The sequence below is a fragment of the Lactuca saligna genome, chromosome 2, assembly GCF_052625555.1.
Source record: "Lactuca saligna cultivar CGN05327 chromosome 2, ASM5262555v1, whole genome shotgun sequence".
Taxonomy (NCBI): domain Eukaryota; kingdom Viridiplantae; phylum Streptophyta; class Magnoliopsida; order Asterales; family Asteraceae; genus Lactuca; species Lactuca saligna.
The window spans coordinates 38,128,437-38,143,857 of NC_136418.1; the positions used below are offsets into that span (position 1 = coordinate 38,128,437).

At 40.8% G+C, this 15,421-nt stretch overlaps 1 long non-coding RNA gene across 1 annotated transcript in view; it reads right to left on the bottom strand.

Annotated features, from left to right (window-relative positions):
* Positions 1–242: 242 nt before the first annotated feature.
* The window catches only part of LOC145030873 (uncharacterized), a 38,006-nt gene continuing 22,827 nt past the window's right edge, over positions 243–15,421 (bottom strand). Inside the window, exon 3 of the long non-coding RNA XR_013676727.1 lies at positions 243–379. This is a non-coding gene — a long non-coding RNA (uncharacterized LOC145030873). The remainder of the gene's footprint in view (positions 380–15,421) is intronic.

Below are 15,421 nucleotides of genomic sequence, written 5' to 3' on the forward strand. Positions count from 1 at the left end.
AGACATCTGATAACCCTGTAAATCATTATGTTTTTTTAATACTTCATGTGAGTTTTATAACCATGCTATTGACTTAGGCTACCTGTAACAACGTTCTTCAGGCGTTGGAATGTTATGATGTTTGTCACCCCAGACCTGTCACACCCCAAAACCGATAACCGCGGAATACGTTTCGGGGTGGATGACGTAGTGTACAGTATCATCACAATTGTATAATAGTAAAAACAAGAATCATACAACCATTTCATTTACATAGTAAGTGTATTTACAAGTGTGTTTTGTAATGTTTGACAAACACCAAAAGTAAACAAAAATAAGAGATGGGTCTTGTATCCTCCATCTTCTCCAAAAATTGCTGATGTACCTGTCTATCTTTGACCTGAAGATACAAGTTATTTTGAAAAGAATATCAGCATAAAGCTGGTGAGTTCATAAGAGTTTTAGTGTGAGTACTTGTATAAAAAGCATGAGAGTCATTATTATGAAAACTAAAGTTTGAAATCATAAACAGTGGTGAAACCTAGAAAATCCCATATTCTCCAGAACATTAAGTAATGCAATATAGTGAGTTATTCTTAGAGTATGTAATAGTGGTGCAGCATCCTTTAGTATTAGATACTTATTTACTTTGGGATATTACTTCATCTTTCTTTTAGTATTTTAGTGCGGTTATAGTGTCTTTCTAGTATGTTCCCAATAGTGTGAGTAATAGCGAACTCCCATGACCTTCCCAGTCATGCATAGTGTAGTAGAGTAAAAGCATCCCTGGGCCTGAGCGGCTCGGACTAAAGTTATCAGTCGGGATGTAATAGCGTCTGCCCCGTATAGATCTATACATATAGTGTCGTCTTCCTGTCGGAAAACTTCGGGCATAGTGAATAGCATATAGAGTATCCCGTAGTGGATTAGTGAGTTATCTCATGATTAGTGCATTCTCTTGTATTATAGTGTAGAAATCTTTCGTATAACTTGTATTGTATTCTCTTATTAGTGTATTGCTTCATAATATAGAGAATTATAGTAGTGTAGAGTAATAGTGGAAACTAGGGATAGAGTCCTTAACTATACCCATTATAGTTAATTTAGTGTATGTGGTTCTAGTCAAGTAGTGATTCAGGTAATTAATGAATTAAGAAGTACTCATAGTCTGTACTAATATATGAGATATATAATTAAGAAATCAATGACAGTCGGATGGATAACTACTACCTTAAGTCCACAATCAAACAAGAAACAGGAAATAAGGCGAGTTATCGGTCCTAAGTCCTTCAAGTCTTACTTATATAAATATATTAGTATGATTACATTCTCATAAAGAGTTTTATTAATCAAAAGCATTGTACGAAAGGAACATTTAAAACTTGTTTGTTAATCCAAGATAGTTTTGAAAGCAATTGACTTATTTATAAAGCATAGTGATAAATCACATGTGATTTGAACTACAGATTGTGAGTCACATGTGATTAACTCTGAAATTTGAAAAATAGTCTTGTATAACTTTTCATAAACATGTATATTCAACTTGTATCTCCCCCCTAAAACATATAAAACATTTGAAAGGTTCATTAAGGGGTATGAACTCACCTGAAATCGCGGAAATCGGGTAAATCGGGTAAAAGTGTCGATTGAGCGTTTGGTACCCAATAACCTCTTGAGCACCTCCTAGGATCCTAATGTCATATGAAATATGTATTTTACAAGAAGTTAATCATCTTATGCTTTTCATTATAGTATTTGGACATTCTAGCATCGTTTTCGGGGTTTTAAGGCCTAGAAGGGGTTCCCGAGAGTGGTACGAAGTCATGAATGATTTACGGGAGGGTTCACGAGCTCACTCTTTTGGAGTTTATGGCCCAAAAGCCATCCTTTGGGAGTTTACGGCCGTAAACCCCCTAGGTTTGGCCGTAAACTCTAGTGGCACTCCAAAGTGTATGTTTAAGGTCTTATTTCACTTCCTTGATTTAGTGGTATGTGTCTTGGACTATTTTAAGGGATTAAACATCATAATTTGTGACATTTTTGGGGAGTTTACGGCCAAGACTTGTTCTTGGGCCGTAAACTCTTGTAAACCCTTCAAGATGTATGTTTTATTGGTACAACAAAGTCTCATACACCTTAGATAAATCCTAGAAGGCCATATAGTGAGTTTGGGACAATTTGGCATATATTTTTGGGGAGTTTACGGCCCAAGAACATCCTTGGCCGTAAACTCTTCATTTTGTATCCAAATATGAAGTTAAATGGTACAACACACTTCCAAAGGCCTTAGATAAAATCCTTACATGCATTTGAGGGGTTTTGGGACTTGTTTGACACAAAAACATGGGTGTTTACGGCCCAAGCTTAGCCTTGGCCGTAAAATCCTCTTTTTGCCATGAAATAATGTTGTTTGATGCATTTAAGCCTTCCTTGTTGTCAAATTTAAATTGCCAAACACCCTAGATGAGTTTTTGGGGCTTTAAACAAGTGTTTTTGGGGTGTTTGAGGTGTTTACGGCCTAAGCACATGCTTGGGCCGTAAACTCCTTTTTACATGTCTAATCCATGTGTTTTAGTGTCCAAACCCTTCTAGATACATGCCTTAATTAGTATACTAGCTTAACATGAGGAAAAACTTGATCTATAGCATGATTTTGGGGGTTTACGGCCTAAGGAGCTTCTTAGGCTGTAAACTCCTTTATGGTCCTTGATTCTCATGATTTTGGACTCTAAAAGCAGTAAAGTATGATTAGATTAAGTTAGGGGATGAGTCCTTATGTTTGGAAGTCGGAAATTCGCGGATTTGGAGTCGATTTCGGGTCTAGAGAGAGAAAGTAGTGAGAGAGAGGTGTAATTGTGGTAAAAGAGTCCAATTGAAGTGTTCAAGTGTTTTTATATGTCTCAGGTATTGTACCCGATACACGGCTACTCGATGCTAAAGTTTAACGGGGTTAAAACTTTTTACCCGGGTGAAGTGGTTGAAAAGTAATATAACTTTATTTAGTTAAACGGGGTTAACATTTGCAAGTTATAATTACTCATGATAATACCGGAACATATAATTAACTAAATATTTATTTATTGACGACCCGAACAATACCGAGAAATAACATATAATGACGCATTCCGTTAGTGAAAATAGGGTTTGTAACGGGAATAGATTTGGGGTTGTCACATCATCCCCCCGTTAGGGGAATTTCGTCCCGAAATTTTAGAATTCATATATATAAGAGTTACAGTACAACTACGTGAAGAGATGGGGGTATGTGAGTTTCATTTGGTCTTCGCGTTCCCAAGTGAATTCCGGTCCTCGTTTGGCGTTCCATCGAACTTTCACAATTGGGATACGGCTTTGCTTCGTTCGTTTTACTTCTCGATCCATAATCTCAACAGGTTCTTCCACGAAGTTGAGGCTCTCATTGACCTCAATCTCATCAAGGGGAATTACGAGTGTCTCATCTGACAGGCACTTCTTCAAGTTAGAGACGTGAAAGGTAGGGTGTATGTTGCTTAGTTCGTGAGGTAGGTTGAGTTTATAAGCTACGGGGCCGATTCTAGCGAGAATCTCAAAAGGCCCTATGTACCTTGGGTTCAACTTTCCACGCTTTCCAAAGCGTATCGTGCCCTTCCAGGGTGAGACCTTCAGCATGACTCGATCTCCCACTTGGAATTCCAAGGGTTTTCTTCGTTTATCGGCGTAGCTTTTCTGTCGATCCCTAGCGGCTTTAAGTCGTTCGCGTATCTGTACAATCTTCTCGGTCGTTTCTCGAATGATCTCTGGACCAGTGAGAGAGCTGTCAGGAACTCTTCCTTTAGCTAGTTGAGTGTCACCCACCTTAGCCCAGCACAGAGGGGATCTACACTTGCGGCCGTAGAGGGCTTCGAATGGGGCTGCCTTGATGCTCGTATGATAACTATTATTATAAGAAAATTCCACAAGAGGTAAGTGTGTGTCCCATGAATTACCGAAGTCAATTACACAAGCTCGCAGCATATCCTCTAGGGTTTGAATCATCCTCTCACTCTGTCCGTCGGTCTGCGGATGGTAGGCTGTACTCATGTCTAGCCTCGTCCCTAGTGCCTCTTGCAACGATTGCCAGAACCTAGAGGTGAATCTACTATCTCTGTCTGAGATAATAGAGATAGGGATGCCATGTAGTCGTACTATCACTTTAATGTATGTTCTAGTGAGTTTCTCCATCTTGTCCGTTTCCTTGATGGGTAGGAAGTGTGCGGACTTAGTCAACCTATCGACAATGACCCAAATAGTATCTAATCCACCCGTTGCCTTGGGAAGTTTGGTTATAAAGTCCATTGTGATCCGCTCCCACTTCCATTCTGGTATCTCAGGTTGTTGGAGAAGTCCTGATGGCTTTTGATATTCAACCTTGACTTTCGCGCAAGTGAGGCACTTACTCACAAATGTGGCGATCTCCGCTTTCATGTTTGGCCACCAGTATAGCTTTTTGAGATCCAGATACATCTTATCTGAACCCGGGTGGATGGAGTAGCGAGTGTTATGCGCTTCCCTCATAACCAAATCTCTAAAACCTCCATGGCGTGGAGTCCAGATTCGGTCCATGAAGTAGTAGGCTCCGTCACCCTTTACCTCCAAATTTTTATCCATTCCACGTAGAGATTCTCCCAACACGTTCTCGGGCTTTAAGGCTTCCAGCTGAGCCTCTTTGATCTGTGTGGAGAGATGCGAATGAATAGTCATCGTCAACGACTTGGTCTTTCGACTAGTATACTCCTTCCTGCTCAGTGCATCTGCTACTACATTGGCTTTTCCTGGGTGATATCTAATTTCATAGTCGTAATCGTTAAGTAGCTCGACCCATCGACGCTGCCTCATGTTGAGTTCTTTTTGGTTCATGATGTGTTGGAGGCTTTTATGATCAGTGTATACCACACTCTTCGTCCCATATAAGTAGTGTCTCCAGATTTTTAGTGCAAAAACAACCGCTCCTAACTCGAGGTCGTGCGTAGTGTAGTTCGCCTCATGGGTCTTTATCTGTCTCGAGGCATATGCGATAACCTTACCCCGTTGCATCAAGACACAACCGAGCCCCTGGTTGGATGCATCACAGTATACGACAAAATCTTCTGTCCCTTCGGGAAGGGATAATACTGGTGCGGTGCATAGGGCTCGCTTCAGGGTTTGGAATGCCTTCTCTTGTCTTTCCTCCCAGTCGAACGGTACTCCTTTCTGTGTCAGCATAGTGAGAGGTTTCGCAATCCGAGAAAAGTTTTGAATGAATCTACGGTAGTAGCCAGCGAGGCCTAGAAATTGACGAATTTCCGTAGGCGTCTTCGGTGCTGACCAGTTCTCAATAGCTTTAATCTTGGAGGGATCCACATGAATTCCTTCTTCACTAACCACGTGACCTAAGAATTCAACTCTTCGGATCCAGAACTCGCACTTAGAGAACTTCGCATATAACTTTTCGGATCGCAATGTTTCCAAGACTTGTCGTAGGTGATCCTTGTGTTCTTCCTCGTTCCGAGAGTAAACGAGGATATCGTCAATGAAGACGATGACGAATTGATCCAGGTATGGACGACACACTCTATTCATCAAGTCCATGAATACTGCAGGGGCGTTGGTCAGTCCAAAGGGCATCACTACGAACTCAAAGTGTCCGTAGCGGGTTCGGAAAGCTGTCTTCGGAACGTCTTCCTCGAGTACCCGTAACTGATGATACCCAGATCTAAGGTCAATCTTGGAGAAGTAACTTGCTCCTTGTAGTTGATCAAACAGATCGTCGATACGAGGGAGAGGGTAGCGATTTTTAACCGTGAGTTTATTGAGTTCTCTATAATCGATGCACATCCGAAACGATCCGTCTTTCTTTTTCACGAACAAGACCGGAGCTCCCCAAGGTGAGAAACTCGGTCTTATAAAGCCCTTGCTGAGCAGTTCGTTGAGTTGACCGGATAGTTCTTGCATTTCGGCAGGCGCTAGACGGTAGGGCGACTTAGCTACGGGGGTAGCTCCTGGAATTAGGTCGATTCTGAACTCAATCTGACGTTTGGGAGGTAGGCCGGGAAGATCCTCCGGAAAGACATCAGGGAAGTCGCATACTACGGGAATGTCTTTTGGATCTTTCGATTTCTGGTTAGTGTCAACGACATGGGCAAGAAAGGCGCGATACTCCTTGCGTAAGTATTTCTGAGCCTGAACACTGGAGATGATACGAAGGCTCGTACTCGGCTTATCTCCATATATCAAGAGGGTTTCGTGATTCGGAAGGTTCAGACGAATGGCTTTGTCAGAACATAGGATATCAGCGTAATGGAGACTCAACCAATCCATACCAACAATGACATCGAAATTTTTGATTGAGACTGGCATAAGATCGATTGGGAATGAGTGATCGTCTAACCTAAGAGTGCACCCTATGTAGATTTCGCTAGAGCTTTCTGTTTTCCCATTAGCGATTTCTACGACGAATGTTTCTTTTAGTGGTTGAGGGATTTGTTTGAGTAAGTGTTTAAAGTTATGATTTACGAAGCTTCTTTCTGCACCACTATCAAATAAGACACAGGCATAGGAGTTGTTGAGAAGAAACGTACCCGTGACTACTGTGGGATCTGCTACCGCTTCATTGTGACCGATAGCGAGTAGCCTTCCAGTTCCTCCAGCATTTGGGGTCTTTGGACAGTTTCTCTTAAAATGACCCGCCTCTCCACAGCCAAAACAAGTTGGGGTCACTCCCGTACCAGGAACCTGCGTGATAGGTTTGGGAGGGGCCTTACAAAATCGGACAGTATGCCCTTTTCGACCGCAGTTGGAACACTGCAGTTCACGGCAGGGGCCGTTGTGGTGGAAAGGGCACTTGGGACACTTGGGCAAGTTTCCACTGTAAGCTCTTGGCGGGGCTGGAGCAGCTGGAGTAGTCGGGGTGGTGGCAGCATGGACCGCCACAATTTGTTGGCCCTTTGAGGAGGTTTGAGTTTTCTTGCCCTTCATCTTATCCCATCGCTTCCACTTTCTGTCAGATGAAGCGGGCGGTGCAGTGGTTGTTGTGGTTGCTGTCGCTGGAGTGGAGGAGATTTCGTGATTGATCAGACTTTGGGCCAATTCCTTGGCGCTATCAAAAGTTGTAGGGCGTGAAGCTAGAACATTTCCTTGATACGGGGGCACTAAACCCCAGATGTACCGTTCAATCTTCTTGTTCTCTGTAGGGATCATATTGGGGCACATGGCTGCCAAGTCGCAAAACCTGGCCGTATAAGCTGTTATATCGGTCCCCTTCATCTTGAGGTTCCAGAGTTCTTCCTCAAGTTTCTGAATTTCGCCCCTAGGGCAGTACTCTCCTCTCATGAGGTCCTTCAGAGTGTCCCAGCCCATAGCATTGGCTGTGACCAAGGAAAGTGATCTAACATGGCCGTTCCACCATGTCAAGGCCCTGTTGGTAAGGGTAGCGGTAGCGAACTTGATTTTGCTCTCCTCGGGGCAAGAGCACATTTCGAACACAGCTTCGGTTCTTTCGAACCATCGAGATAATGTCAGAATTCCTCCAGTACCATCGAAGAAGGTGGGTTTACAGTTCATGAAATCCTTATAAGTGCATCCCTCCACTCGATGATGAACTTCACCGAACCTGGAGTTACCACCGCTCGCATCCCCAGAATTCATTTGGGCCATGGCTGCTGTCACGGACGCAGTTACCGCTGTTTGAAATAACACCGGATCGATATGTGGAGGAGGGGGTGGTGGAGTAGGGGTTTGAGTTGCAGGTCTTCCTCTGGCGGGACGCTTTCGTGGAGGCATCCTTTACTGGAAGAAGTATAGAAATGATAGCAATAGTAAGGGCCTATTGCGAATATAAATAGAGTGTTTCGTGGACTAAATCAACATAATCCGAGATCAAGATGAGAGTTATAGCAATAGAGAAATCAACTGCCAATGTACTGGTATCCATGATGCAACACAAGTTCATGAAAATTTGACCTAGCAATAGGTCTTACATCATACCATAGAGAAAAGGTTTGGTAGTTTAGAGGTTTGACTAGAGTACTTTCAAGCTAGGAATGTTTACAGATAATAGATCTACGGAACATAGAGTGGATAGGTTAATCCATTAAACAAAAGATAGAGGTAACTAGACGTCTTCTACTGGCGACGGTTACTTGTCGGGTGAATCCTCAGTTCTACTAGCTGACGCATAACTTCTTGAAGGTGTCGATCATCAGTCCTTTGGCGTGCACGGAGTTCTCTAACTTCAGCTCGGGATGCAGCCAGCTGGTGCTGCAGAGCCTCGTTAGTCCTCCTTGTCATGTCCATGGTTTCTTTGAGTTGGCGGATGCGAACTGTGTTGAGATTTGAGTTGGCATCCACTTCCACAACTCGACCTATTGCAGCTTGACCTTGCTCAACATTCCTGGCAATCCTTCGGATCATGATGGGCAGAACCTGATCTGCTGATCCACCTTCGTTTATGTTGTAGAAACTTCAGTCTCCATTGTATGGCGTGGGCTGACCCTGCTCTTCGCTCCATCTGTGCAAAGATATGGCCCACATAGGAGTGGGGCCCTGAAATGTCGGATGGGGGTTGGGGTTTGGGACTCCAGGGGGTAGGTTATTAACTTCTGGCTCGGAGTCGGAGTTATCCGGAAAGCCTTCTGCTCGGTGGTAATCCAAGGGGATTGGGTGATCATCGTCCGACTCTTCACTGAGCCATCCCCCATTACCCTGGTTTGGGTAGTACGGGTCGCCTGGAGGGTGGAAGCCAGCCATGGTATCTATGCGAGAAAAGGGGAAAAGAAGGTTAATAGGCGTACTAACCTAAATTACTTATAAGACGGTTGTCACGAGTTGGACCAATATTTTCATAATGCATACTAATTACATGTGATTGGAGCAGGATAGTCCGTCGAATAAGTGACCCTAACTCTAAATCCACAACCAAACAAGGAACAGGAAGTAAAGCAAAGATCACAGATTCTAAGTCTATAACGCCCTAGTCACATGTAACCGGAAAGTATCCATTTAGCAACTATTGCTCCATCAGTAACGACCCTTTTTAGTTCTCACAGATGTATGTTTTTAGAGGTACAGAATACTCCTATAGTATTCTAATGTTAACGTTATCGTGGTAGTGTTGGTAAGTTTTAGACTTGTTGAAATACCACAACCAAACTTAGGCACATGCTAGTCACTCCCAGGAAGACGTAGTTGATCAGGCTACATCCCCCTAAATGTGACTATATGTCTCTAAGCTCAATTGTGCTATCCAACAATCTTAATACTTTTGTTTTGTTCTAGGACGATACTGACTTCTGTGTTTTATAGTGATGTGTGTATATATATACTTAGTTAAATATTTTAGATACTTAACATTATATATTCTTGGTCAGAGTGTTTTAGTCCCGAAGTGTTTATAGTTCGTATATCTTTTATAGGTTGATATACTTGATTCACTATAAACAATGCTCTGATACCAATCTGTCACACCCCAAAACCGATAACGGCGGAATACGTTTCGGGGTGGATGACGTAGTGTACAGTATCATCACAATTGTATAATAGTAAAAACAAGAATCATACAACCATTTCATTTACATAGTAAGTGTATTTACAAGTGTGTTTTGTAATGTTTGATAAACACCAAAAGTAAACAAAAATAAGAGATGGGTCTTGTATCCTCCATCTTCTCCAAAAATTGCTGCTGTACCTGTCTATATTTGACCTGAAGATACAAGTTATTTTGAAAAGAATATCAGCATAAAGCTGGTGAGTTCATAAGAGTTTTAGTGTGAGTACTTGTATAAAAAGCATGAGAGTCATTATTATGAAAACTGAAGTTTGAAATCATAAACAGTGGTGAAACCTAGAAAATCCCATATTCTCCAGAACATTAAGTAATGCAATATAGTGAGTTATTCTTAGAGTATGTAATAGTGGCGCATCATCCTTTAGTATTAGATACTTATTTACTTCGGGATATTACTTCATCTTTCTTTTAGTATTTTAGTGCGGTTATAGTGTCTTTCTAGTATGTTCCCAATAGTGTGAGTAATAGCGAACTCCCATGACCTTCCCAGTCATGCATAGTGTAGTAGAGTAAAAGCATCCCTGGGCCTGAGCGGCTCGGACTAAAGTTATCAGTCGGGATGTAATAGCGTCTGCCCCGTATAGATCTATACATATAGTGTCGTCTTCCTGTCGGAAAACTTCGGGCATAGTGAATAGCATATAGAGTATCCCGTAGTGGATTAGTGAGTTATCTCATGATTAGTGCATTCTCTTGTATTATAGTGTAGAAATCTTTCGTATAACTTGTATTGTATTCTCTTATTAGTGTATTGCTTCATAATATAGAGAATTATAGTAGTGTAGAGTAATAGTGGAAACTAGGGATAGAGTCCTTAACTATACCCATTATAGTTAATTTAGTGTATGTGGTTCTAGTCAAGTAGTGATTCAGGTAATTAATGAATTAAGAAGTACTCATAGTCTGTACTAATATATGAGATATATAATTAAGAAATCAATGACAGTCGGATGGATAACTACTACCTTAAGTCCACAATCAAACAAGAAACAGGAAATAAGGCGAGTTATCGGTCCTAAGTCCTTCAAGTTTTACTTATATAAATATATTAGTATGATTACATTCTCATAAAGAGTTTTATTAATCAAAAGCATTGTACGAAAGGAACATTTAAAACTTGTTTGTTAATCCAAGATAGTTTTGAAAGCAATTGACTTATTTATAAAGCATAGTGATAAATCACATGTGATTTGAACTACAGATTGTGAGTCACATGTGATTAACTCTGAAATTTGAAAAATAGTCTTGTATAACTTTTCATAAACATGTATATTCAACTTGTATCTCCCCCCTAAAACATATAAAACATTTGAAAGGTTCATTAAGGGGTATGAACTCACCTGAAATCGCGGAAATCGGGTAAAAGTGTCGATTGAGCGTTTGGTACCCAATAACCTCTTGAGCACCTCCTAGGATCCTAATGTCATATGAAATATGTATTTTACAAGAAGTTAATCATCTTATGCTTTTCATTATAGTATTTGGACATTCTAGCATCGTTTTCGGGGTTTTAAGGCCTAGAAGGGGTTCCCGAGAGTGGTACGAAGTCATGAATGATTTACGGGAGGGTTCACGAGCTCACTCTTTTGGAGTTTATGGCCCAAAAGCCATCCTTTGGGAGTTTACGGCCGTAAACCCCCTAGGTTTGGCCGTAAACTCTAGTGGCACTCCAAAGTGTATGTTTAAGGTCTTATTTCACTTCCTTGATTTAGTGGTATGTGTCTTGGACTATTTTAAGGGATTAAACATCATAATTTGTGACATTTTTGGGGAGTTTACGGCCAAGACATGTTCTTGGGCCGTAAACTCTTGTAAACCCTTCAAGATGTATGTTTTATTGGTACAACAAAGTCTCATACACCTTAGATAAATCCTAGAAGGCCATATAGTGAGTTTGGGACAATTTGGCATATATTTTTGTGGAGTTTACGGCCCAAGAACATCCTTGGCCGTAAACTCTTCATTTTGTATCCAAATATGAAGTTAAATGGTACAACACACTTCCAAAGGCCTTAGATAAAATCCTTACATGCATTTGAGGGGTTTTGGGACTTGTTTGACACAAAAACATGGGTGTTTACGGCCCAAGCTTAGCCTTGGCCGTAAACTCCTCTTTTTGCCATGAAATAATGTTGTTTGATGCATTTAAGCCTTCCTTGTTGTCAAATTTAAATTGCCAAACACCCTAGATGAGTTTTTGGGGCTTTAAACAAGTGTTTTTGGGGTGTTTGAGGTGTTTACGGCCTAAGCACATGCTTGGGCCGTAAACTCCTTTTTACATGTCTAATCCATGTGTTTTAGTGTCCAAACCCTTCTAGATAAATGCCTTAATTAGTATACTAGCTTAACATGAGGAAAAACTTGATCTATAGCATGATTTTGGGGGTTTACGGCCTAAGGAGCTTCTTAGGCTGTAAACTCCTTTATGGTCCTTGATTCTCATGATTTTGGACTCTAAAAGCAGTAAAGTATGATTAGATTAAGTTAGGGGATGAGTCCTTACGTTTTGAAGTCGGAAATTCGCGGATTTGGAGTCGATTTCGGGTCTAGAGAGAGAAAGTAGTGAGAGAGAGGTGTAATTGTGGTAAAAGAGTCCAATTGAAGTGTTCAAGTGTTTTTATATGTCTCGGGTATTGTACCCGATACACGGCTACTCGATGCTAAAGTTTAACGGGGTTAAAACTTTTTACCCGGGTGAAGTGGTTGAAAAGTAATATAACTTTATTTAGTTAAACGGGGTTAACATTTGCAAGTTATAATTACTCATGATAATACCGGAACATATAATTAACTAAATATTTATTTATTGACGACCCGAACAATACCGAGAAATAACATATAATGACGCATTCCGTTAGTGAAAATAGGGTTTGTAACGGGAATAGATTTGGGGTTGTCACAAGACCTGCCGGTCTAACTGTAGCTAACAGTTTACGTGCATGATTGTCAATCCCGTATAGATCTATACACAAGTATCACGCTCTCCCTACAAGAGATTATGGTATATAATACAGGACTTTAACGACATACTTGAAAGTACATGAAGTTGAATGTCTCACAAAACTTAGTATCAAATGGATTTACGTATAAAAAGTCCATTTGTTCCTGTATATGAAAGTATTTACTTGATATAGTACTTATAGTATGTAAAATCTCATGATTTCCTTGTAAACTAGACCTATTATAGTTTTTCCAAAAGTGTATTTCGTTTGTATGGTAAACCCTATTGTAGTGTCAACTTTGTATGTAAAGTATAACATTTGTAATGACATCATTGAACATTTATACTCAAAATATAAATAAAGTGTTTGATATTTATATAACAACATGTTTCATTTCAAAATGGACAAAGTGTTATCGTGATATGTTGCGTGAGAATGTTTCCATATGATAGTTATAATTCACATATGATTGATTATAGCAACAAGTATAGGGAAAGATTTATGTTTTTCTCACAAGGATAATCGTGTGTTTACTTGTATCCCCCCTTTTAAAAGTGTATAAAATCATTTACAAAGCATTTGAAAATGTAGTTATAGGGGTATGAACTCACTTGTTATTTCGAAGAAGGTGAGAGGAAAACCGAGAAGAACATCGACAGGAGAAAACGGATTTCTCGGGATTCTTGGGAATCTCGGGAGTGTAAAACCTTCCTTCGGGACATAGATGTGAAGACCAGGGCTTCGGGATGGCTTCTAGGGTTAAAACACAGAGCTTTGGCACTAGAGAGAAGAGAATTGAGCACTGAAACCCTAAACCATCGGCCTCTATTTATAGGGGTGAAATCTGAGGTTCACGTCGTGAGTTTGGGTGGCTCACATCGTTAACTCGACCTACCTCCTCTCGTAGACTTGACAACTCATTGATAGGCTCTGGAACCCATAAGTCACAGGTTCACGTTGTGAGTATGGGTGACTCACGTCGTGAACTGCCTGACAGCCTCGAGTTTTATGTCCCGAACATGTAAAATGCGTAACTTCCGCATACGAGCTCCATTTTCAACGTTCTTTATATCCACACGTAGGCAAGATTATGATCTACAACTCTCGTTTAGATTCCGTCATACTTTTTACCGTTGCACTACTATTGTGGAGATCTTCGATTCTCATTTAGGATGTTTCATCCAAAAATCCCTTGATCTCTATTTTGAGTTTTTAGTTGTCTACTGTTATCCCGAGACTTAGAAAAATCATAACATCCTCATACGAAGTTGGATTTTGACGTTATTTTTATGCACGCTCACGGTTTAGTATAATCTACGACTTTCATTTAGAAACCCAAGACTAAAAAGAATTTTTATTGAAATTTCACTTTTTACGTTTGCCAGTGTTTTATCGGTTTTGACACAAATTTTTGATTGGTCATATCTTCTTCGTTATAACTCAGATTTTAGTGTTCTTTATACTTCTGAAAACCTTGACATGATTACTATCATTTTAGGCAACTCAATAGAGACTTTTGAACATTTTATTTTTGACACTAATTTCATTATATCGAAAGAGATTACAATTCTTGACTTTTTAGATCGTTGCATTGATTCGAAATACCGGGTTGTCACATCATCCCCCCGTTAGAGGGAATTTCGTCCCGAAATTTAATGTAAGGAAAATATTTATGGATTAGGGAAAGAGATGCAGATACTTTTGCGTCATCTGATCTTCGTGCTCCCAAGTGTATTCAGGTCTCTGTTTTGCATTCCAGCGGACCTTCACAATGGTTATGCGACTTTGTTTTGTTCTTTTAATATCCCTATCCATGACCTCAATTGGTTCCTCTATAAAGTGGAGACTCTCGTTGATTCCGATTTCGTCTAGAGGGACGACGAGGGTCTCATCGGACAAACATTTCTTCAAGTTTGATACATGAAACGTAGGATGTACGTTATTGAGTTCCTGCGGTAGTCGGAGTTTGTAAGTTACCGGGTCGATCCTAGCAAGGATCTAGAATGGTAAGATATACCTTGGGTTTAGTTTCCCACGTGTTCCGAAACGTATTAACCCTTTCCAGGGCGAGACATTTAATAGCACTCGGTCCCCGACCTGAAATTCTAAGGGCTTCCGTCTTTTGTCCGCATAACTCTTTTGTTTGTCTCTTGAAGCTTTTAGTCATTCCCGAATTTGTACTATCTTCTCATTTGTTTCTCTTATAACTTTCGGGCCTATGAATGCGCTGTCGGGTACTCGTCCCTTGGCTAGTTGCGTGTCACCCATCTCAGCCCAGCACAGTGGTGATCTGCACTTGCGGCCATAGAGGGCTTCCAATGGAGCAACTTTAATGCTAGAGTGATAGCTATTATTGTATGAGAATTCAACTAGTGGTAAATGGGTGTCCCATGCTTTACAAAAATCGATTACACAACCTCTTAGCATATCTTCAAAGGTTTGTATGGTCCTCTCACATTGACCGACGGTTTGTGGACGGTAGGCGGTACTCCTGTCCAATCTCGTTCCTAGAGATTTTTGCAGCGACGGCCGGAATCGCGAGGTGAATCTACTATCTCTGTCGGAGATAATGGATATTGGTACACCATGTAGTCGTACAATCTCTTGAATGTATGTTCGAGTTAGCTTCTCCATCTTATCTGTTTCCTTTATGGGTAGGAAGTGTGCGGATTTTGTTAACCTATCGACGATCACCCAGATGGTGTCTAGCCCACTTGCTGTCTTGGGTAATTTGGTTATGAAATCCATGGTTATCCACTCCCACTTCCACTCGGGTATTTTAGGTTGTTGTAGTAATCCTGAAGGTTTTTGGTACTTTATATTGACTTTGGTGCAAGTCAGACACTTGCCCACATAGGTAGCGATCTCTGCTTTCATGTTCGGCCACCAATACAATCTCTTGAGGTCCAGATACATCTTGTCTGAATCTGGATGCACGAAA